Raw genomic sequence first — 23,738 nt, forward strand, 5'->3', positions numbered from 1 at the left:
CAGTAAAATCATAGATGTGATTCAAGAATATCCTTAAAAAAATCTCTTAAAAGATACGGATTTCTTTTTTCTCTGAAATATGGGCTGAATCTGTAATACCCAACCTTTTTTAGTAGTTACAATAAAACAAGCACTGTGCTAAGTGCTGTGTATGCAATGTCCCATTTAATTTGCAAATGAATCCTCAACTGACAGTATCATGTTTTTTCACTTACTAGCATATATACTGAGATCAGTGATTACTTGTTCAAAAATAGCCAGCTGTAAGTAGAAATGCCATTTCTCAACTCGGGCCTAGCTGACTTTGCAGCCTATCCTCTTAGTCAGTGTGCTGAAATATTTTAAATGCACCCATTTCAGACCTAAGCTTTAAAATAAAATAAAAAAACAAAAAAACCCAGATTCCTCTGAAAGTCTAGTCTTTGCACCTTTTTCCATTCTTCTGGTATTACAGTGATGATGGGATCTGGTTGCTGAGTCAGGAACACTCCACAGTGAGGCATGGATTACCTCCAGTTCCTTTGTTGCATAAAGACCCAGCTCAGGAAAAGATACACATGGTAATAGAACTGTTTGCATATTTCCCTCTATCCAGGGGATTTTCTTTTATCCTATTCCAAGTGGGTGAGGTTTATCTTCACATTTCAACTTTGAATGCAGAAATGTATTCTTGCCAAATCAGACACCGCTTTTCCTTTGGAAAGAAAAGTGGAAAGAATTACAAGACACCATAATGAGATGATGGTACAAAATATGCAGCCTAGATTAAATTTAATGGGGAGATACCAATATGTATTTAGATTATATGCCAAATCACATTCCCTGAAATATGCTGCTAGGAACTGCTAGTTGTTCCCTAATACTTCCTCTGTAGTCAGAGACATCTGATTTTTAGCGGGATTCCTGACCACCCAAAACAAAAACTATACTTCTCAGAGCTGGGAGCCACATGGTTGGGGCCAGGTATCTTAAGTCTAGCCAACAATCCATAAGTGAAAGCATCATGCAGCAGTTCTTTTTTATTTTATTTTTTTCTTTTTTGAGACAGAGTCTCACTCTGTTGCCCAGGCTGGAGTGCAGCCCTGGCACAATCTCGGCTCACTGCAAGCTCCGCCCTCCAGGTTCAACACCATTCTCCTGCCTCAGCCTCCCGAGTAGCTGGGACTACAGGTGCCCGCCCGCCACTATGCCCGGCTAATTTTTTTTTTTTTTTTTTTTTTTTTTGTATTTTTAGTTGAGATGGGGTTTCACCGTGTTAGCCAGGTTGGTCTCGATCTCCTGACCTTGTGATCCGCCTGTCTCGGCCTCCCAAAGTGCTGGGACTACAGGCACCCGCCACCACGCCTGGCTAATTTTTTTTTGTATTTTTAGTAGAGACGAGGTTTCACTGTGTTAGCCAAGAGGGTCTCGATCTCTTGACCTCGTGATCCACCAGCCTAGGCCTCCCAAAGTGCTGGGATTACAGGCGTGAGCCACCGCACCTGGCCCATGCGGCAGTTCTAACAGCCTTTCTCAAAGGTCTGCAGCAGTGCTTGTTTTGCACCATCTCTTCATCTCTTCTGATGGCTGGAATTTTAATAAAATAGCAAGAAGTAAAGCAGCCATCCTGGACCATGAGGTCAGCTTGAGAATGGAGGCTAGACACAGTGAAAAGAAACAGAAAAAGTCTGGGTGCCTGAGATCTTTATGAAATAGAACTTTTAAAACAATTCCAGTCTACCCTCCAGATTTTGACATGAGAGAGAAATAAACTTCTATTTTGTGTAAACTATTATTAGCAGTTTAAAAGCTTAAGCCAAACCTAATCCTAACTGACACACATGCCAACAGCATTCAGAAAGCCCTTCATGGTAAAGTGGTAGTAATACCAAGTTAGTAATAATGGCCTGCCTACAAATATGAGTGTCAAATTTATACCATCCTTATAATGAAATCCTGTTATTTTTCTTTTAAGATATGGATATTTTATGCAATTGCTACTTGGAATTATGATGGAAATAGTGGTCATTTATTGAGGGGCTAGGAAGTTACAGAATCAATAGAAAGATAAATAAATGGAACACCAAAAGAAAAATCAGTAGTTCAGCTGCTGAGTAAAAGGCAAGGAGGAGAGTCATCTAGGAATTAGGGAAATAAACAAATAAAAAACTGTATTAGTCCAACCAGAAGTGGAATTTGGAGCTGGGTGCAGTGGCTCACATCTGTAATCCCAGCACTTTCTTTGGAAGGTCAAGGTGGGAGGACTGCTTGAGCCCAAGAGTTGTAGACCAGCTTGGACAGCATAGCAGGACCCCGTCTCTACAAAAAAATTTAAAACTTAACTGGGCATGGTGGTGCATGCCTGTGGTCCGAGATACTCAGGAGGCTGAGACGGGGCAATCATTTGAGCCCAGGAGTTCGAGGGTACAGCAAGCCAAGATTGCATCACTGCACTCCAGCCTGAGCAACACAGTGAGAACCTATCTAAATAAAATAAAAAAAAAAAGTGGAATTTGGAAGCAAGCTTGGGCCACCCCTTTGAGATATGTCTAGAAATCTGTCTAGAACAATCCACTTTCTACACCTGAGAAAAGAGTAAGGGTGGGAACTTGTAAAGCTGTTTTTCGTCATCTGACCCCATCCATTCTCTATAAGAGCAGTTCTCAAACTGGGGATTCTATTAAAAATGCAGATGCTGCTTCAGGCAACCTGAGTGGGTCCCAAAAGTGTGCCTTTCTAAAAAGCTCAGAGATGATGCTCATGCTGCCAGTCCATCTACAGACCAGGCTTCGAGTAGAAAGGCTACACAACTGCCAACAAGATTTCTTTGAAAACTAAATCAGATCGTGTCATGCCCTGCTTAAAAGCCTCTATTGGCTTCCACGGCAATTAGAGTAAAACCCAAGCTCTTTTCTGTGCCCCGGGAGACCCACCAAGACCTGGACCCAGCACTAGCCGAAGTCACTGACCAGATTTCTACCCACTCCCTGCCTTGTCCACCCTCCTCCAGCCACACTGGATTTTCTTCTTGCTCTAAAAATGCCATCCCTATCTCAGGACCTTGTTTCATTTTTTTTTTAAAGGGCACTTATCAATATCCAGAATTCCAACTTACTCTAAACCTGTAGAATATAAACTCTTGGAATTTAGTCTATAGTATGTACCATTGTGTTCTCAATACGTAGCACAGTGCCAGCTAGAGTAGGAATTCAATACAAATGAATGTCAGGGGCTAAAGGGTGGATCACAAAAATAGTGAAAGTAATTGATCCTAGGGCACAAAAATTTAGTGGACAAAAGGAGCTTGAAGACTGAATGATGATGCCCTTATCTGCAACACACACATGCACACACACACACACACACACACACACACACACACAGCGTACCGTCCTAGAAGAATGGACTCCAATTTAAGTCAGTCGCGACAGCAAACCGCATCAGAACCAAACTCCCAAACTCACAGTAGATGATTCATCCCCAGAAATGTCTGACACAACAAAAGTCCATGACAACAAATGCAGCTGAACACTGCCGTGCTGTTTGTTGTAAGTGCTGGCCTTTGAGCCCCAGGGAAAAGCTTTTGTGATACTGACGATTTCTGTGGCAGAGGAGATTGAGCCCAGGGTCACCCCAACTGAGATGAATCTCTGCATGTGGCACCATTTCCCAACAAAGCCCTCCTGAAGAGAGTGCACCCAACTCTTTCTTCCTGCCTCCTTACTTGTAATGCTCTAAAATCCAAACAAACATGCACAGTGCAGAAAGGTTAGCCAGCTCGTGCCATGGAAAATGGCCATCATGTGTTTTCTTTCGACTCACCCCCCATTCCCTTCCCAAGGGTGGAAATAAAACATTTTGAAGGTCTGAGAACATTCAAAACAAGCCATCGTTTAGAAGTAACAACTGCTCATTCTATGCACATAAATAAAAATCCATACTAAGCTTAAACACATTTATAAGGTCTTCGTAAAGACTTTGCCGTTTCTCTATAAATGTCCAGAAAGATTAATTAAGAGCAGGATGGCTCATCCATCTAGATTGGTTAAGCATATATTTAAGGGTCAGACTGGAAACAATGCCTAGATACATTAACATACAATTTGCCCACAGTCATTAGTCTATTTATTTTACTGGCTGACAATATTTCTGGAATTAAGTCATTGTTAATCTATGTCTGGAAGGAGTGACGGGACCACCCAACTCCCCATCCAAGGAACCATCTTCTCTCACTTTCCAATACTAGCATTCTTTCCCCAAATTTTCAGGCTCCCTTAAGCTTGGGAAGGAATCAAGATATCACAGTATACAGAGAATGTGCTGCATTCCACTCTCAGCCCACTGCCTCTCCCATTAGTCCTCTGCACAAGGTCTCTGCCCTCTCAGAATTTATGTCTCCCTTTCTTACACTGTCTTTTTTCATCAGGGCACATTTTCCAAAAATCATTTGGGAAGTAATGTACCCTTTGCAAAAACAAAGCATTGAGTACATGCTGATGTTTAGACCTAAAGAATAATGGCTAACCATGTGCAGCATAGCGTGTTACATCCCTCATGCCCTTTATCTCAATTAATATTCATAATATGTCTGCAAGGAGTCTGGAATGTAAGTATTCATATCCCCATCTCATGGATAAGGGAAATGGGGGTTCAGAGAAATGGAAAATATTGGCTCTTTTCACCTAGCTAGAAGGGAGGGAAGCCGGCCTCACATCTGACTGAGTTGGAACGTCAAGCCTATGCTCTTGACTCCAGGCCGTGTTGTCTCACAAATGCCGTATTGAGTCTGAGTCAGTTCTGCTTCTCCGAGGTAGGCTTCTGGGGCTCCAGGGTGAGCAGTGGAGGACTGGGAATACTTTCTTCCCATCTGTGCCCCTAGTAGGGGCGCATGCACACTCATCATGCATCCAGACACATTCGTTGATTCTTAGAACACACATTACGTTGGTAATTTTCCTTTGGCTGGTCTTTGGTTATGGTGGCCAACTCTCAAACTTTATCTAAGCCATGTTTATTAACATAACTTTTAGGAGGTTTTTTAAAGAGCCAATCATACTTCCGGACTGACCACACAGTTCTAAAACAAGTCTACCAACACAGCTCTAAAGAAAACAAGACACTCTGAGTAGAAAGTAAAAAGAACCAGGATCTAACCTTCCTCAAGAAGGTAATGCAAGGCTGGATTTAAGGGGAAGGCTTGGGTTCAGGTCCCCAACCCACCACTGTCCTGGAGCCAGCTAGTTACCTTCTTTAAGCCTCATTTCCTTTATCTGTAAAAAGAGGTGGCTAACTTATAAGGTAGGTGAGAATATTAAACGAGATAATGAAGGCAAGGCAAGATGTACCATGACTATCACATAGTACATGCTCAATCAATGAGAACTATTATTATTATGGATCCCTGCATTCAGTTCCATGTAACATAAATAATAAATGGTGATCATGGCTGGCCATCTATTGAAGGTTAACTATGTGCGAGGTGTTGTTCTAAGCACCTTACTACCTTAGCATGTAATGCTCACAACAGCTCTGTGAGTAAGTGCTATTATTCCCCTTTTACAGATGGGTATACTAAGGTCCAGAGAAGTTAACTTACTTGCCCAAGGCCACCTTGCCAGTCTTTCTCAGTGCCTCCTTTGGAAACAGGCACTTTAGCTTCAGGATGCGCTCTCTTAACCATAATGCCACACAGAAAATAGTTACACAGCCATAAATCCAATGGATAAATTACTAAAATAGAAGAGGCAAGATGCCTTAAGATAGGCCCATATGTCTCCGTTCCTGCTCTTCCTCCCCTCCCCTACCCCACTATTTGATTTTTTAGCCAACATGTGGGTAAAGAGAAAATGGAGGGGAAGTTTGTTCCAGAGCTTATTCTCAGAAGTGGAGCCTCTTCAACAGTTTTTAGGATAGTATGATGATATCACGGTTACTAAGACAACGATGAAAAACCGTAGAGAAGCATGATGAAAGTAAAAGTGTTATACACAAGGAACAGTGGCATAGGCCCTGCATTTCTCCAGTTTAGCCCATCTCCCAGGCTCACTCTCCCCATGAGAGACCTGCTATACCTCTGCCCCTACCTCCTCCTCACCTCCAACCATCAACTTTACCCAGGCCTCCAGTTTCACACAGCTGATTCCTATTCACTCACCAGATTTCAGCTTAGACCTCGCTTCCTCCAGAAAGCCTTCCTGGACGCCCCCATGCACACTCCACTCTGTCAAGTTTAAGTGGCTTCTCCTGTGCTCCTGTAGCATCCATCATAGTTTTGTCAGTTCCTACTGCCCTTTCTGGGTCTTTTAATGGTCTATAAGCTCCATGACAGCAGGTTCTACATCCAGCAGGCATTCTTCTATATCCCCAGAGTCTAACTTTGTACCTGACAGATAATTAGACACTTCAGGTAATATACATTGAATGGTACCTTTGCCAACTACAAAGCATGTCACTTCTTTTAAGGTTCAGAACTGTGTAATAAAATTATTAAAGATCAAGTTTTTTCATGATCTGAAAGAGACAATTGCAGAAAAGTAGCATTCTGTTTTTTAGGTCACTGACTACTATAGTGAAGGTTTAACAGCATTTGTTTCTGGAACATTTTTCTCCAAAAAGACCCCCAAAATTCCTTCTTCCATTAGTTAAAATTATTCTACTTCATTTGGTTCCCTGTGAAGATAATGTTCAGGGGCTTAATTGTGACACTTCTCATTAACTTTCTCTCCTCTGGATTTAATAACACCAGCTTCTTAAACTTTCCCTTATAAAAAATTATTCACAATTTCCATCGCTTCCCCACTTCTCCATATTACTAATCTCTTAACTCTGACTGTTAAATGTTATTAAAAAAACAAGTTTGAAGTTCATATTCTAAAATTTGTTCTTTGAAGGCTTCAAGACAAAAAAAAAATAAAAACAAAAAATTAAAGTCCACATCTCTTTATCTACAAAGTGAGGAGTAAGATAAGGGTTCAGGTAATGGTCATTTGTCTCAGTTAGTCTACCCAATTTTTTTTCCTATTTGAGGCTCATATTTTGAAACATGCTGTAATTTCTACAAAGTTCTAGAAGGCAGAGATGACGTTCTGTTGAGATATTAGAAATCAATATTAGATATTAAGATATTAGAAATCATTCTATATTCTTCAGAATGGCCGTATTTCAAATATTCTGTTTTTCCCTAAGGGGACTCAAAAGCATCATATCCGTTTCCTAATTTGAGGCTCATAAAATATTGTCAGCCTACACATGGCATACAGTCTCTAGGTAATGACATTAATCTCAATAGTAAACAGTGACTGCAGCCTCTGTCTATGGCTGGTGCTATGTTAGCCATTCCATAGGCATTATCTCTTTTAGTCATTAACATTTTTAGGAGATGCAGATAGATGCTACTTGTGTCCCCATTTACAGATGAGAAAATCAAGGCTCAGAAAAACTTACACAGAATCACCCACCAGTAAATAGCAGGACAGGGATCCAACAAGCCTGTCTTAGAGCAGGCTCTAAGCTCTAGGCACTCTGCTTAAGGCTCTGGAAGCATTCATTTGGGGGTTTTCTTTGTCTGTTTTTTCATGTGACCTCATCCAGCATCATGCTAACAGTAGATTCATCATAATTATTTGATTCTGACATGAAGAAGCAGAACTTTCTTTTCCTTCTTTCTTTCTTTCTTTTTTTTTTTTTTTTAATATAGAGGGAAGATCTCACCATGTTGCCCAGGCTGGTCTCAAACTCCTGACCTCAAGTGATTCTCCCACCTTGGCCTCCCAAAGTGCTAGAATTACAGGTGTGAGCCACCACGGAACTTTCAAACTTCATTGGTAACACTATAAAATGGGTCAGCCGTATTGGCAATCATGTTGTCAACATCTAGAAGTCCTGGGGACATGAATATCCTGCAGTTCAGCCATTATTCCCTGGGTAGTAAGGCAGATACAACTGGTCAACTGATCCAGCTTCCTTGTACACCATCCTGCCTTCTAGAAAGTTTCCTAGAATTGGCTAAGGGGTGAACCATGTGACACTGTGCTGGCCAGTGGGGTGTAAGTGAACATCATTCTGCCTCACTGAGTGGGGTTTCTAAGAAAACTTGTTTGTGAGGACAATATGACTAATTGCTCTATTGGCCTTTTGCTCCTTTCCCTTATTCCTGGCTAGAACGTAGACATGATGCCTGGAGGTGCTGGAACTATTTTGTGACCATGAGAAAAACCAAACCTGATGATAAATATGCACCTGTTAAAGATGGCAGACCAGAGAGAAGGAATAAACCTGGATCCCTCTGGTATCACTCAAGTGCTGTGACAGTCCTAAGATACCTATTGCTATGTTAGGAAGAATATGTGCCACTAATCCACTCATAGTCAGAGTTCTTTTCATGCATGGGCACAAGGTGACATACATAAATGTTTATGATATGAAAACTTGGAAACAAGCTTAAGCTTAATGCTCATCAACAGGGAAATGGATACATAAATTGTGGCATATTCATGCAATGAAACACCACATAACAACTAAAAAGAAGTTGATTTGGCAGGGCACGGTAGCTCACGCCTGTAATTCCAACACTTTGGGAGGCTGGGGAGGGCAGATCACTCGAAGTCAGGAGTTTGAGACCAGCCTGGGCAACATGGTGAAACCCCGTCTCTACCAAAAATACAAAAATTAGTTGGGCGTGGTGGTGCATGCCTGTAATCCCAGCTACTCCAGTGGCTGAGGCAGGAGAATCGCTTGAACCTGGGAGACGGAGGTTGCAGTGATCCAAAATTGCACCACTGCATTGCAGCCTGGGTGACAGAGCAAAAGCCCGTCTCAAAAAAGAAAAAATTAAAAAAGAGTGAATTAGATCTACACAGATAATTCTTGAAACCATAATGCAAAGTGGAAAAGGGAAATTGTGGAATGATGTGTTCAGTAGAATACCACCTAAAAATATTTTTAAAACACACAGAACAACTCTATATATTGTATGGATATGTGCACATAGACTGAAAGTATAAAAACAATGATATGGAGGAAACACATCAACTTTAGGGAATGAGGAAGGGGATGAAATTGGGAAGTGATATAGAAGTCACTTCAACTGAACATGTAGTATTTTATTTCATAAGAGTAATCTGAATCAAATATGCCAAAAATCTTAACATTTGTTAAATTTGGGTGGTGGCCATGTGAGTATTTGCTAAGTAATTGTCTGCATTTTTCTATTTTAAATGCTTTACAATTTTAAAAAATTAAATGAAAAAAGAAACAGACTACTTTGGCAAATGTAAGGTGGCCTGTAAAGCAGCATATTTTATTATTGGCCATTATTGGTATTTTGGTATATGACATTACCATTGACCAAGAAGGCTGCATTGAGGAGTGAACTTCCCTTGGACCATGAAAAAAAAAGGAGAATGAGAAGATGGCTAGGTAACAGTGTCAGGGGATGTTATGAACTAAATTATGGCTTCTCAAAATGCGTATGTTGAACTCCTCACCCCCAGTGTTACGGTGTTTGGAGATAGGGCCTTTAAGGAAGTAATTAAGATTAAATAAGGTCCCAAGGATGGGCTCCTCATCCAATAGGACTGGTGTCCTTACAAGAAGAGAAAAAGACGCCAGGAGCATGTGCACACAGAGAAAAGACCATATGGGGATGGAGCAAGAAGGTGACCATCTGCAAGCCAAGGGGAGAGGTCACAAAAGAAACCGAACGTCCGGCCAGGAGCGGTGGCTCACGCCTGTAATCCCAGCACTTTGGGAGGCCGAGGCGGGCAGATCACGAGGTCAGGAGATTGAGACCATCCTGGCTAACACCGTGAAACCCTGTCCCTACTAAAAATACAAAAAATTAGCCGGTCATGGTGGCGGGCGCCTGTAGTCCCAGCTACTCGGGAGGCTGAGAGGGGAGAATGGCGTGAACCTGGGAGGAGGAGCTTGCGGTGAGCCGAGATCCCGCCACTGCCCTCCAGCCTGGGAGACAGAGCGACACGCCGTCGCAAAAAAAAAAAAAAAAAAAAAACACCAACACTTGATCTTGGACGTCCAACCTCCAGCGCTGTGAGAATATAAATTTCTATTGTTTAAGCCTCCCAGTCTGTGGCATTCAGTATGGCAGCCCTAGCAGGCTAATCCCGGGGGGCATGTCTAGGACTGTGCTTCTCAATAAGAGATGTTATTGTGCAATGAGGGAAGCATTAGAAATTAGGGGTGGAGGTATTTTTTGGTGGCCCAGAGACTGGGAGCAGAAGAGCCATTTAAAGGGCAGGGACCAAGGAGGCAAAACCTCTGTTAGTGCCCAGTTTAGTCCTCGCAACGAAAAATAGTTCTGTATCCCAAATGCCTTGAAAATATCATATAGGACACTCATATAGGCGGAAAACCTGTTTATCGTTACCTAAAGCTACATAAAAATGGGCTAGGTGATATACATTAAATTTTCCAGAAAAGTCACTACTCTATAGATGGAGAGGATTTCACTGTTTTCTTCAGAACTTTGCCAAAAGGTACCACCATTTTGAAAAATCATATCACTGACAGTAATACCCTTAATGATGTTTGAATTGTCCACATAACATAACATATCCTTATCAGTCTTCGTCTCTAACTATTGTATACAGTAGGAATCAGCAAACTGTGGTGAGCTGGCCAAACACAGCCTACCATCTGTTTTTGTAAATAAAGTTTTATTGGAATACAACCATGATCACTTATTTACATATCACCTATGACTGATTTCACACTACAACAGCAGAATTGAGTATTGCCCACAAAGCCTAAAATATTTACGATCTGTCCCTTTGCAGAAATGTCTGCCTACCTCTGGTATAAACAATGACTCTACATATGGTACTAACATCCAATTATTCCTGTACCTAATCTAGTTGAATCTCAGAAAATTTACCTATTAAAATATGCATGATTCTACTACAAGTTACTTCTCCTTTAAGTTCTCCTTTCTGTTATAGCTAGTACATTATGAGGTTTTTTTTTTCCTTGCAATTGTGTAGATTTCTATGTATCTGTGAAATTCATGTCAGGACAGTGAGGGCGGGTTGGGGAGAGTGTGTCTAAATATTCTCAGTGAGTTAAGAACAACTCTTTTAGACCCAGTAAACAAAGACCATAAAGGACAAAGTAGAGTCATATGATTAAGGAAGAAAATTGAAAACAGATGTCATGCTGGAAATGAACTGACTATAATCTCCAGGAGGGAAGCTACTAGGTTTATTTGTACCTCTCTTAAATCAGGGCCTAGTACACAGAAGGTGCTCAATAAATACTTGCTGAATGACTCAATGAATGGAGGGATGGCTGAGACATATGGGTGATCGAAGGGAAAAAGACTGGAGTAGTGAGATTCTGTCCAATGCGGTCATCAAGCAGACTCTCAATGGTCATTTGCTGGGCAATTAGTAGAGCGAACTCCTTCCCACAAGAGGTTACTGACTAGACTAGAAAATTCTCTAGGTCCTTGAAGCTCCATTTCTTTCCTTTTTTTTTATTATTATAATTTAAGTTATGGGGTACATGTACAGAATGTGCAGTTTTGTTACATAGGTATACATGTGCCATGGTGGTTTGCTGCACCCATCAACCTGTCACCTACATTAGGTATTTCTCCTAATGCTATCCTCCCCTAGCCCCCCACCCCCAACAGGCCCTGGTATGTGATGTTCCCCTCACTATATTCGTATAACAATGTGTTCTCATTGTTCAACTCCCACTTATGAATGAGAACATGCAGTGTTTGGTTTTCTGTTCTTGTGATAGTTTGCTGAGAATGATGGTTTCCAGCTTCATCCATGTCCCTGCAAAGGACATGAACTCATCCTTTTTAACAGCTGCATAGTATTCCCTGATGTATATGTGCCACATTTTCTTTATTCAGTCTATCATTGGTGGACATTTGGGTTGGTTCCAAGTCTTTGCTACTGTGAATAGTGCCACAATAAACATACGTATGCATGTGTCTTTGTAGTAGAATGATTTATAATCCTTTGGGCGTATACCCAGTAATGGGTATATATATCTCATGCCAATTAGAAGCTCCATTTCTAAGGTTGAGATTTAACACATCACAGATACAAGGTTCATTACCTGGAGCAGCAAGAACGTCGTTTAAATTTTGGACCTGAATATGATCTAAAACTGTCAGGATCTGCTGGGTTTCCTGAACTCATCCCTCAATCAGTTGCATGAAGCAAAATAAAGAGGGAGGAGGGTGTCGTAGTTAAATATAGAGACTCTGGAATCCAAAACAGACCTGGGTTGGAAGGTAGATTAATGGTAAAGATGGACACAAATATTTCTCAAATACTTGAATGCACATCCCTTTGAAATGATGCTGCAGAGCTTTCCATCAGGAGGCAAAGTCTACTGCTCCACCCTTGGATCTGGGCTGGTGCAGTGATTTGCTTTGACCAACAGAATGCTGTCTGACTTCTGTGCGTGGGCTTTAAGAGGTCTTGTAGGTTCTGCCTTGACTCTCTCTGAATGTGCAGCCTTGTGTGATAAAGTTTGGTCTAGCTCAGGGATCAGCAGAATATGGCCCATGAGCCCAATCTGGCATGCCTCCTGTCTGTAAATGAAGTTTTGTTGGAACCCAGCCATGCCCATTTGTTTCTGCATTTTCTATGATTTATTGTATGCTACAACAGCAGGGTTGAGTAGTCCCATCAAAGATTGAATGCCCTGCAAGGCTGAAAATACTGTCACAAGAAAAGTTTGCTGACTCCTGGTCTAGCTGCTGGAGGATGAGACCCCATGAACAGAGGAGCTGTCCTAGCTTAGGTCTCCCAAGAATAAGTAGCTCCCAGTTAAGCTACCAGGTAAGTACAGTCCCATGAGTGACCCCAAGTGAGATCAGCAGAAGAACGGTCCAGCTGAACTCAGCCCAAATTGCACACCCATAGACTTATGAATAAATATAATTGTTGTTCTAAGCCACTAAGTTTCGGGTTGGGTTATTCTGTGACAAGAGGTCACCAAGAGTGTTGTGGCCTTGGCTTTTCCATTAAGTGTATGTAGCAGAAAGTGTTTGTTCTTAAGAAATTCTTTGATGTTCACTACTTCGGTGCAGGCTGGCTGGCTGGCTTCCAACTACCAGTATCTGGATCTCTCAGGCTGGGGGCTTTCTAGGAATCCCTGGTAGTTTTGTCCAAACTGATGAATGAACACACCATTTCCACACCATCCACTCTTAACCAATGACTGGCAGAAGCTGGTGTAAAAATATACTCCAGATTCCTCATCCTTTGGAAGGGGTGACTCTGGGGTATCTGTTCTTACACTGTTTTCCAGAGTTTCCCCGTGGATTGACACTCTGGTTTCTCACTGGTATATCATGCCTTATATTAGCAACCTTCTCTTCCATGTCTAACTTTCCCATGGCCCTACTGGTACTTCTGAACATCTCAAATAAGCTCTTTTCACTTGAATCCTTGTTATGAGTTCTGCTTCAAGGCAGAATATAAACCAAGATACCGTGTAACCTGGGACAAGTTTCTTTATCTCCATGAACCTTGGCTTCCTTATCTGTAAAATGGGAGTAAAGGGAACAATTATATTATGGGAAGTGGCAGTGAGGATTTATTTGAGATAATGCCATTAAAGCCACAAGCACTGCCTATGGTAGTGATGATGTACAGATTGAATATCCCTAATCTGAAATTCAAGATCCAAAATGCTCTAAAATCGGAACATTTTTGAGCACCAATATGATGCCACAAGTGGAAAATTCCACACCTGACCTCATGTGACAGATCTCAGTCAAAATATAGTCAAAACTTTATTGTATGCACAAAACAATGAAAAATGTTGTATAAAATTACCTTCAGGCAATGAGTATAAGGTGCATGTAAAACACAAAAAAATTATGTTTAGACTTGGCCACCATCCCCAAGAGATCTCATTATGTATACGCAAATATTCCAAAATCTGAAAAAATCTGAAATTAGCAATAGTTCTGGTCCCAAGTATTTTGAATAAGGAACACTCAACCTGTACATCATTGCTACCGTGAGCAGTGCTGGCTGCTTTACTATCATTGTCTCAAACAATTACTCACAACCATTTCCCATGATATAATTATTCCCACTATTCCCATTTTGCAGATAAGGAAACTAAGGTTCTGGGAGATAAAGCTCAGGCTCCTCTCTCTGCATGGACTCATGGTCAAGCCCCCTCTAAAGATCCAGAATACTATTTAAAGAAAATCAAATACAGTCGTGCATCACATAATGATGTTTCAGCCACGATGGACTACATATATGATGGCGGTCTCGTAAGATTATAATACCAAATTTTTACTGTACCTTTTCTATGATTAGATACACAGATGATTATCGTTGTGTTACAGTTGCCTACTGTATCCAGGAGAGTACCATGTTGTACAGGTTTGTAGCCTAGGAACATTAGGCTATACTATTAGGATAGTAGGCTATCCCATCTAGGTTTGTTAAGTACACTCTTTGATGTTGGCTCAACCTCAAAATTACCTAATGACACATTTCTCAAAACATGTCCCTGTCATTAAGAGCCATGGGACTGTACCATTGTTGGGTGGCAGAGAGGCAAAGGACTCCATGAATTCAGCCACGGTGTGTGTGGGCTTATTCTGTCTCCCCAGTCACGTCCCAGTTCAGAAGTCTGAGCCCCACGTGACAGATCAATGTCTGAGGGACACTGTGGCTCCTGACTTCTGAGTTGGTACGCTGGGCTGGAGCCTGCTGCGTGCCTGACCACAGGAACCTGTCTCTGACAGGAAGAAGGAATACAGTCAAGGAAGTGTGGCAGACCTGACTCCAGACAATTAGAAAAACATCACCGTGCCTCACAGTGGAAGGTGAGTATGACTTCAACTGTGGCCTTAAAAAGAAATGGGGGGAAGACAGGGAAAATGTTTTTCCTTTCCCTTTCAATAGAGAAGTTTATCTACCTAAAGCCCTGTACTCCTTCTAACAGCCTATAAATACACACCCAAACCTGGAGAAAAAATTAACAACACACTTCTGCCCCACCCAGCATGTTCCCTTTGCTCTGGTTCCTTCTGTTCTTGTTTAAAGGTTGGCTCTTTAACTCTCTTTGCTCATGACTTGCCCCAAGACATTCGGAGGTGTCTAGGGGAGAGCTGGTCTGCAGAATTTGCTCAGAATGCTCAGCTGGTCCCCAAATCTGGATGAAAGGGCTCTATCAGACCCAAGACGAAGAAGCAGGAGGTAATGAGAGCAGAGTCGTGGATCACAGCCAGGCCAGGAATAATGGCAAAGCTATAATTACCCTGTAAGACTTCAGATGGAAGTGACTATTTTAGAACCTGACAACATCTCAGTGACATCTTGGAGTCACATTCGGGAAAGCCCCTTCTTGCCACTGTTGTCTTCTTGTCATGCAATAGGATGTCAGTGTCGGGGACATTTCCTACCAGAAAACCATCAAGGGCTCCGTATAACACTTGGAGAAGCTTAAAAGGGTGCCATGGTGTATAAGCCTTGGCTCTGGCTAAAAATGATATTATTTCTCCCTTTCAGGAGAAAATATTTTCATTCTGTTGTTCATTGAGTCAACACGATTTGGAAAGTTTGTGGCTGTGGGCTCTCCGATCACAGAACATAAAGTATCTTTACCATGTGTCTTGGTATAGCCACACATCTATTTCACAGCCTTATAACTGTTAGTTGCTTGGGGAGTATCTGTGGTGGAAAAGAGAATGTGTTTGGGTTATGCAGCCAGAGAGCTCCTTGAAAACTTTAGGTAATCCAGCCTCTCAGAGCCTCCATTCCCTCATCTGTTGACACCATGAATGCCTTTCCTCCCCTCCTAGGGCTTTTTTAAATATAAAAGAGGAATTTTTGTGTCCGTAAATAAAGTTTTATGGGAACATTAAAAAAAAAAAGAGGAAGTGTAAAAGGAGAAAGGGGGAGAAAATTCCCAGCACATACTATGTGCCCAAGGAATGTGAGTTCCCATCATTACGGCATCCCTTATCGTTCTCTAACTTGTAGGAAAAAGAATATGGAGGCGGGTAGGGAAACGGCAAAGCAAACTGAGACTATTGGCTGAGCACAGACTCTGAAGTTAGACTACTTGGGTTCAAATACTAGATTTGCTATATCCTATTTGTATTTTCATGAGCAGTTTACTTCATCTTTTCTTACCTGTTTCCTCAACTATGAGGCAGTAGAAGGGCTCAACTTATAAGATTGCTATAGAAAATCACACAAATGCGGCACAAAGTCTAGATACAGTAGCCACCAGTAGAGGGTAGCTGCTCCCATTAGTATCATAATGATTATTTAAAAATTATTATTATTGAAGACCAGTCTTTTTTCATGCCTAGGAACTTGAGCTGTCAATCACAAAGCAGGTACTTGGCAGCCATACAGAAGGACACAGGGCAGTTGGTAGCAACGGGTGACTGTCCCAGACCAGTACACCTGTGTGAACATGGTGTCCTTACAACCCTGGCGGCTCCCAATCAGCTGTGTAAAGGTCGGCCAAATAAATGCATTACAAATTTTACTTAAGGCATCAATGTATATAAAGGCTTCTATTGGAAAAAATAAACTGGGCCAGAAAGAAGGTTATTCAGACCAACCACACTTTCACTTCTTTGCATTGTGAATCATTGTTTTCTGAGTAGGAGACAATGGAGTGGATTACAGCTAGTCATGCCTGAAATTGCCCAATGATAATGATAAGCATTAATGATAATATGATTGCAGATAATGTCAACTGACTACTTATGCCATAGCATTACTGCATTTAAGTACCTAGCTTTTTAAATCTGATACTCATCAGCTTTCCCTGTATTATCTCACCTGATAGAAGGAGGGAGAATATTCTTATTGTCTTTATTTTGCAGATAAGATGACTAAAGCTCAATGAGGTGAGGTAACATGCTCATGGTCACACACTGGTATGTGACATCTGGGAATCTGAAGTCAGCCCTGCAAGAAATAGGAGTCTCAAGTTTTATCTGTGCCGAAGCCCATATTTTGGGTATGCCCTGACTGGCAGGGCATGGAGTGAGAAGACAGATTTCTAGAGTGGACCTTATTCATGGTTTCCTTCCTTTCCCAGAAAACTTCTAAAGAAGCTGGGAAGTGCTGAGAAGTCAGTAGATTAGTAAGTCAATTTCTTGATCCATCACAACCAAGAAGCAGTTTAATGGGCAGAAGGATACTGAATACCTAGTGATGAAATAGTGATTTAAAACCCTCACATTTGCATAGGGATTTGCACTTTGCAAAGAGCTTTATCTATGTCCTCTCACTGATCCCTTAAAAAATGAACATAAAACCACTGGAGACACAAGAACTGGCCAGGAAGAAACAGCTTAGAAACTCTAATATGCGGAAGTTACATATGAATGACTATTCAACCCAGGGCTTTGCAAATGTGATAAACACATGTTGATTCACCGAATAGCACAGTTACACTTACTGTAGTCTATTTTTTAAGAAGAAATGATTTTGAAGGACCTTGATTGCCCATTAGTTGTATGCCTGTAACACATTGTGGAAAGTTAGCCAGAAGAAACATTTCATCTCAAAGAAGTCACTGGGTTTCTTGCACATTGCTGAGCACCTCTCTCTGCCACTCTCTCGGTGTGTACCAAGGACATCCAAACAACATCACTAATAACCTAAGAAAAGTCAAGTTGAGAAAACTGCTGGGCCTGAGGAATTATGATGTATAATATATTCCACAATCATCTAGCAGCAATGTTTTTAAAATGCCCACTTTAAAAAATAACGTTGTTACCCAAACAGACATTTGTTCAACACCAATTACTCTGCCTACCAGCACAGATGGTTTTGGAATTTGTAGGATCAATAGGGGGAGGAGGTAAAGTGGAGGCAGAAACAGGGAGCCAGGAAGGAGATCTTGTGTGTTAGGCCACTCCTTTTCAAGATACTGACCAAGGGGGCAAAAGCCATAAAGCAAAGGAACTGAGCTGTGTAAAGCCTGCTGCATTTAGTCACTAGCCAGGGCTGGGTATGCATGGAGAGGAGGTAAGAGACAGCCAAGAGCCCTTTCGGCCGTACTAAGGAGAGCTTTGGTATTGTCCTGTAAGCTCTAAAGAGTCAATGAAGAGATTTCAAAACAGAAGTGGCAGGATCAAGATTTGCTTTCAAAAGATTGCTCTGGCAGTGGTGTAGCAGTCAAAGAGAGAGAAGCTGTCGTATTGCTGTGTTTGAAGACCACGGTCCCAGCACTTTTAGCAGCCACAAAGAGCTTTTTAGAGCTGGGGACTTCTTCCATCGAATGCAGATCAGGAATAACTATGCCTGGCATTTGCGTAGGCCCTTTTGCTTCTAAAACTCTCTCTTTCAGTTCACCAAACAACAGTTTAGGGAGGTGGGCCAAGTGGAATTGTCTGCCATTCACAGATTGGGAAGCATCTGTAAGTAGCTATAGAACTATAGAACAATTTCCAGTTAGAGTAATTGTGTACTAGCTCTGCCACATTTACGATATTTAAGATTGGAATTTGATTTGTGTGGCTAGAAAATAAGGCAGGTTTAAAACTCTGGGGAAAAAAAAGAACCCTCAATGTCCATAAGTAGAAACCAATACTAAATAATAACCTTAGAAACATTGGTTTCAAAAAACAAAAGACACACACAGCATACCTGAAAACCAAAAGGCTGCTAGCTAGGGATCTGTTGTGCAAATTTAAAAACATTTGATGGGAAGTATTATAATTTTGCGCATCTAATATGCATAGCTTTTAAAAATATGTTCACATATAGAACTTAAGCTTGCCTAATTGTGCACATTATAACTCTTATCAAATTCTGCTCAGACTTAGCTTAAAAACCGTTCCAAAATGAATTACAAGTGAAAGCCAGTGGTGTAATTCAGTTTGTTTGAAAATCTGAGCCTCAGGGAAGCTGATGGAAGTCCCAGTCCAGAGGTGTGAGAACCAAGAATGCCAGCATGCAAAGACAGGAGAAGATGGGTGTCCCAGCTCAAACAGAGATCAAATTTGCCCTTCCTGCCCCTTTTTGTTCTATTTGGGCCCTCAGTGGATTGGATGATGCCCACCTGTATTAGTGCTTTTCTGTACTCAATCTACTGATTCAAATGCTAACCTCTTAACAGAAACACCCTCACAGACACATCCAGACATAGTATTTTACTAATACTCTGGGCATCCCTTAGCCCAATCAAGTTGTCACATTAAAATTAATCATCACAACAAAAGAATGTCCTTCAGCTTCAGCTCACCACCTCTTTCTGCACTTCCTCCAAAGCATATCTATCTATATACTCACGACTTAGGAAAAGAGAGAATGAAACATCTTTAACATACAGTATAATTAACATGTTGAACTTTTGGTTTCAGCAAGATGAACCAGAAAAGGATTGGGCCAGGTTTGTAACATGGATCTATATAGTCAACAGAAATTCCAGGTGGAAGTAAACCAGAAAGGCTGTTCATGCTCTTAAGCAGCTTCCAGAGTGGAAGAGCAGTGTGTTTAGATGAGGCTTGGTCACTTATTTTCTCTAGGCCTGAGTTCCTACATTGTAACAGGCCCTCAGGGCCCTAACTAATCTGGCTCCTAGCTGTATCTCCAACCTTTGCTGTTACCATCCTTTCCCTCACTCACTCATCCTCTGCCACGAGGGAGATCTAAATGTCTCCTGGACATGCCAAGCACACTCCAAACTCAGGGCCTTTGCCCTTACTGTCTTCACTGCTTAGAAACAGCTGTTCCCTCAAGTATTTGTAGTCTTACTCCCTCACTTCTTTCAAGTTTCTGCTCAAATGGCCTTTCTGCCAGAAGCCTTTCCTTGGTCCCTAAGAAGCATCTGCTACCCCTTATCTGTCTATCTGACCTTCCATGTCTGTGTTTCTTCACAGCATTTATCTCTACCTGACCTTATTTATTTTCCTGTTTATTGTCCACTCCCACTAGAATGTAAAATCTGTGAGTGCCAGAACTTTGTTCTTGTCCCAATTCCCCAGATCTTCAAAGAGTGCCAGTAAACAAGCGGAAGCTCAATAAATAATTGTAGAAGGGAAGAAGGGAGGAAGGAAGGGAAGGAAATCTCATTGCTCCGTTTTTTTCATCTAAATTTCCAAACTGGAACCATAGTTCTAAATTATTTCCATTGACTGGTCTATACTGGGCAATTAATTGATTAAAATAAGTAATAATAATTACCTCCTTTTAAAATTTTTTAAATTTTTGTTTGTGATAAAATATACATACCATAGAATTTACCATCTTAACAGTTTTGAAGAGTACCATTTGGTAACATTAAGTATGTTCACACTGTTGTGCAACCATCAGCATCATCCTTCTCCAGAACTTTTTCATCTGGCAAAACTGAAACTTTAAACCCCACTAAAGGATAACTCCCCCATTCCCCACTTCTCAGCCCCTGGCAACCACCATCCTACTTTCTGTCTCTATAAATTGGACTACTCTAGATATCTCATATAAGTGGAATCATACAATTTTTATCTGTTTGTGACTGGCTTATTTCACTTAGCATAATGTCCTCCAGGCTCATCCATGTTGTAGCATATGTCCGAATTTTCTTCCTTTTCAAGCCCAAATAATATTCCATTTTATGTATCTTCCACACATTGTTTATCTATTCATCTGCCGAGGGACACTTGAGTTGCTAATTATTATCTCTTTCATTTATAATGTGCTTTTTGAGTTACAGAGTTTCCAAAAAGAACCTCATTCTGGTCACATTCAATCACCGTAAGCATTTCACAGAGCAGCTCAGAAGTCAAAAAAGGTCCAGGTCCTTTTCTTTTTTTGAGCTCTCTAGTATTTTTTAATGAAGAAATGCCCAATATGGATGAGACATATACCAGCAGCCAGGGTAGAAGTCAATAGCTTTAACTCTTATGACCTCTACCAGTGTGCCCAAAGCCCTTCCAAGTAAATTATGATACAAGTAAAAACAGCAAGCTTCTACGTAAATGCTGCCTGAAGGGGAGACCCCAGCCCAGGCTTCCCATTGCACTTCTTCCAAATCAGTTAAAGACATTCTAGAGCTGCCCCAGTCCAACAAAATTAAGCTACATACTTAAATATTACATTAAGCAGATTAATGCTTTTAACAGAAGAAGGGAAGTGCAATGCACCATACTTGTGCTAAAGCAAGACAATTGTAGAATTTACAAAACATATATATTAATTTTTAATATACCTAAAATTAATAGTGTGGTCTAGCAATGGAACAAAAATCTAAAGCAATATAATTAACTTCTTTCCATCTTGTTAATTTTTCTAAGGAACATTAAATGAAATTTCATTTGCCGATTATGTCAAACATCTATATTTGAGACTCTTTACAAACATGAGACTTGTTCAGTGACCTTTCTGACACCGCTGTGCTGGGTCAAGAGATCTATCCCTGATTTACAGATGGGGAAACCGAGCCTCAGGAAAGTTATCACTTGTTCAAGGTCAACACAGGGAGGATCCAAACTGCCACTTACACTTAGGTCTTCCAATAGCAAGCTCTTAGACTCTCCACTATACAAGCCTGCAAAACAACATTCCTGAATGTAACAGGCTAATTTTTCCACCTCCTTTTACTGGCTGCTTTGCTATTCAAAGTCATTCTATACTGAAATTTCTTTTCATTTAAGACTCATTTAAAAGGGTAATTTTTTGTTTTTGTTTTTGTTTTAGCCCAAGCCATGAATATTTTGAGGCTAGCTTCTGAGAAATAAACAATACCTTTCCCCACAAAGTGGCCCTACATGCTACCTGGAAGCTCAGACCTCATTTTAGGAAATACAACTTAATTTAATGGGGTGCAAGGAGGCAGGTTTGGGGTGCATCCAGCATTTTCATATAAAGTTTCTGACCAGATGGTATTCACTTGCTCCTGAACTTATCCTTCTATTATTGCAAGACTGTTTTTTTTTTCTATTACTATAGCAATAACTAAAGAAGTGAAGGTGATGGTTTTGATCCATGTAGGGGGCAGTTCCCTTTACTCAAGCTCTAAGATATTGCTATGATTGGCCCCACTCCATGGGCAGCCCCATTTCAAATAACAGAGTGGAACTGGGTGGATGGATCAGTGCAAATCCATTACCAGGGAGCGAAACAGCAAATAGTCAAATCAGTTCAAATCTTTACTCTTTCAGGCAAAGGCCATTTTAGAAATTTCCAAAGGAAATTTATTTTATTTCCATTGGAATATATGAAATGTATTTGAGTATACAGTAGGCGTCTAACATAGTTCAGGATACAGCGAATGGTTACAAAGCAACTTTTAGTCCAAACTCAATGTTAATTAACTATTAATAATGAGTCCCTGCTATATTCTTGGCACTGCGCTGGGTACTATACATACATCAAGAATCAAAGAAGACATTACCTGTGGAGAGCGTAAACTAGAAATTATAGTAAGTCTGCTGTTATAGGAATAAGTCAGTATCATCTGATAAGTAGTTATTATGTACAAAGGACTATAGGAGCTATCAGAATCAAATATCATTGCTGCCCTTAGAATCCCCACATATAAAATAAAAAACAATAGGTAAACTAAAAATTATCTCCTATTCATGTGTGCATAAAACATTTAAATCATTGACTGATATTCTCCTAAGAGCATGGGTAAATGCTCAATAATGTTAGCTACTGTTATTATTAAGCACACCTTCCTCTGAAATAGAGCCACTGAATCTTCACCTCCCTTCCTTACATGCAAAAATAAGGGACATACTCTTAGAAAAATAATTCTGGCTGGGCACGGTAGCTCACACCTGTAATCCCAGCCTTTTGGGAGGCCAAGGTAGGTAGATCACTTGAGTTCAGAAGTTCAAGACCAGCCTGGGCAACATGGGGACACCCCGTCTCTACTAAAAATACAAAAAGTAGCTGGGCATGGTGGTGCATGGCTATAGTCCCAGCTACTCGAGAGGTTGAGATGGAAGGATTGCTTGAGCCTGGGAGGCAGAGATTGCAGTGAATAGAGATCATGCCACTGTACTCCAGCCTGGGCAACAGAGTGAAACCGTCTCAAAGAAAAAAAAAAGAAAAAAGGAAAGAAAAGAAAAGACAAGAAAGACAAAAGAAAAGAGAAAAGAAAAAACATCCCCAAAGACTTATATTTTTTGGGTTTTCTTGCAGCAAGGCAGAATTTATCTCTACGGCATTGCTGAGTGTCACATGTCTAAGAGGCGGCTTTCATTTCATTTGTACCTAGGCATAGACTGAGCACTGTGTACTCTTTAGGGGAATTGAGAAATATGTTTTATAAAGTATTTTTTAAGGGTATCAGTTATAAGCTAACTGGGAGAATATAGGTCATGAGAAATTGGGTCACTGTAAGTTTCCCCTCAAAAGAGTTTTATACTTTCCCCCAATAAAGTGTTTGTTAGAAAAAAGATAACTCAATCTTTGGATACACAGATCGCATAGAACAGAAGCTGGCAGGCCCATCACTCTGAGGTTAGCATATGCATGTAGGTGTTCAGATCATGAACATGGCATCAGAGAGACCTGGCTTTGAATCCTCACTCTGAAATTTACTAACTGGGTGTTCTTGCGTGAGTTGGACAGTCTCTCAGATCCATGGATTTGCTAACTATAAGATGGGGATAATTAAGCCTACCCAAATAAATAATTAGGAAGATTACATTAAATAATGTCATCTAGTGCCTGGCTCATAGTAAGAACACTAGAGCAGTGATGATGTTGATGATGATATCGATGATGATGGTGATGATAATGATGATGGAGAAGACAACCAAGATGACATGTTGATGAGCATATTAA

The 23,738-nt window shown here is 40.9% G+C and overlaps 1 protein-coding gene and 1 long non-coding RNA gene across 3 annotated transcripts in view; both read right to left on the reverse strand.

Moving 5' to 3' along the window:
- The window catches only part of LOC129471017 (uncharacterized), a 344,636-nt gene that overhangs the window by 284,249 nt on the left and 36,649 nt on the right, over positions 1-23,738 (reverse strand). The window lies entirely within an intron of this gene.
- Positions 151-23,738, reverse strand: part of LOC129471019 (uncharacterized) — a 52,848-nt gene continuing 29,260 nt past the window's right edge. The window contains exon 4 of the long non-coding RNA XR_008653468.2: positions 151-694. This is a non-coding gene — a long non-coding RNA (uncharacterized lncRNA). The remainder of the gene's footprint in view (positions 695-23,738) is intronic.

The sequence above is a fragment of the Symphalangus syndactylus genome, chromosome 21 (genome assembly GCF_028878055.3).
Source record: "Symphalangus syndactylus isolate Jambi chromosome 21, NHGRI_mSymSyn1-v2.1_pri, whole genome shotgun sequence".
NCBI classification, from domain to species: domain Eukaryota; kingdom Metazoa; phylum Chordata; class Mammalia; order Primates; family Hylobatidae; genus Symphalangus; species Symphalangus syndactylus.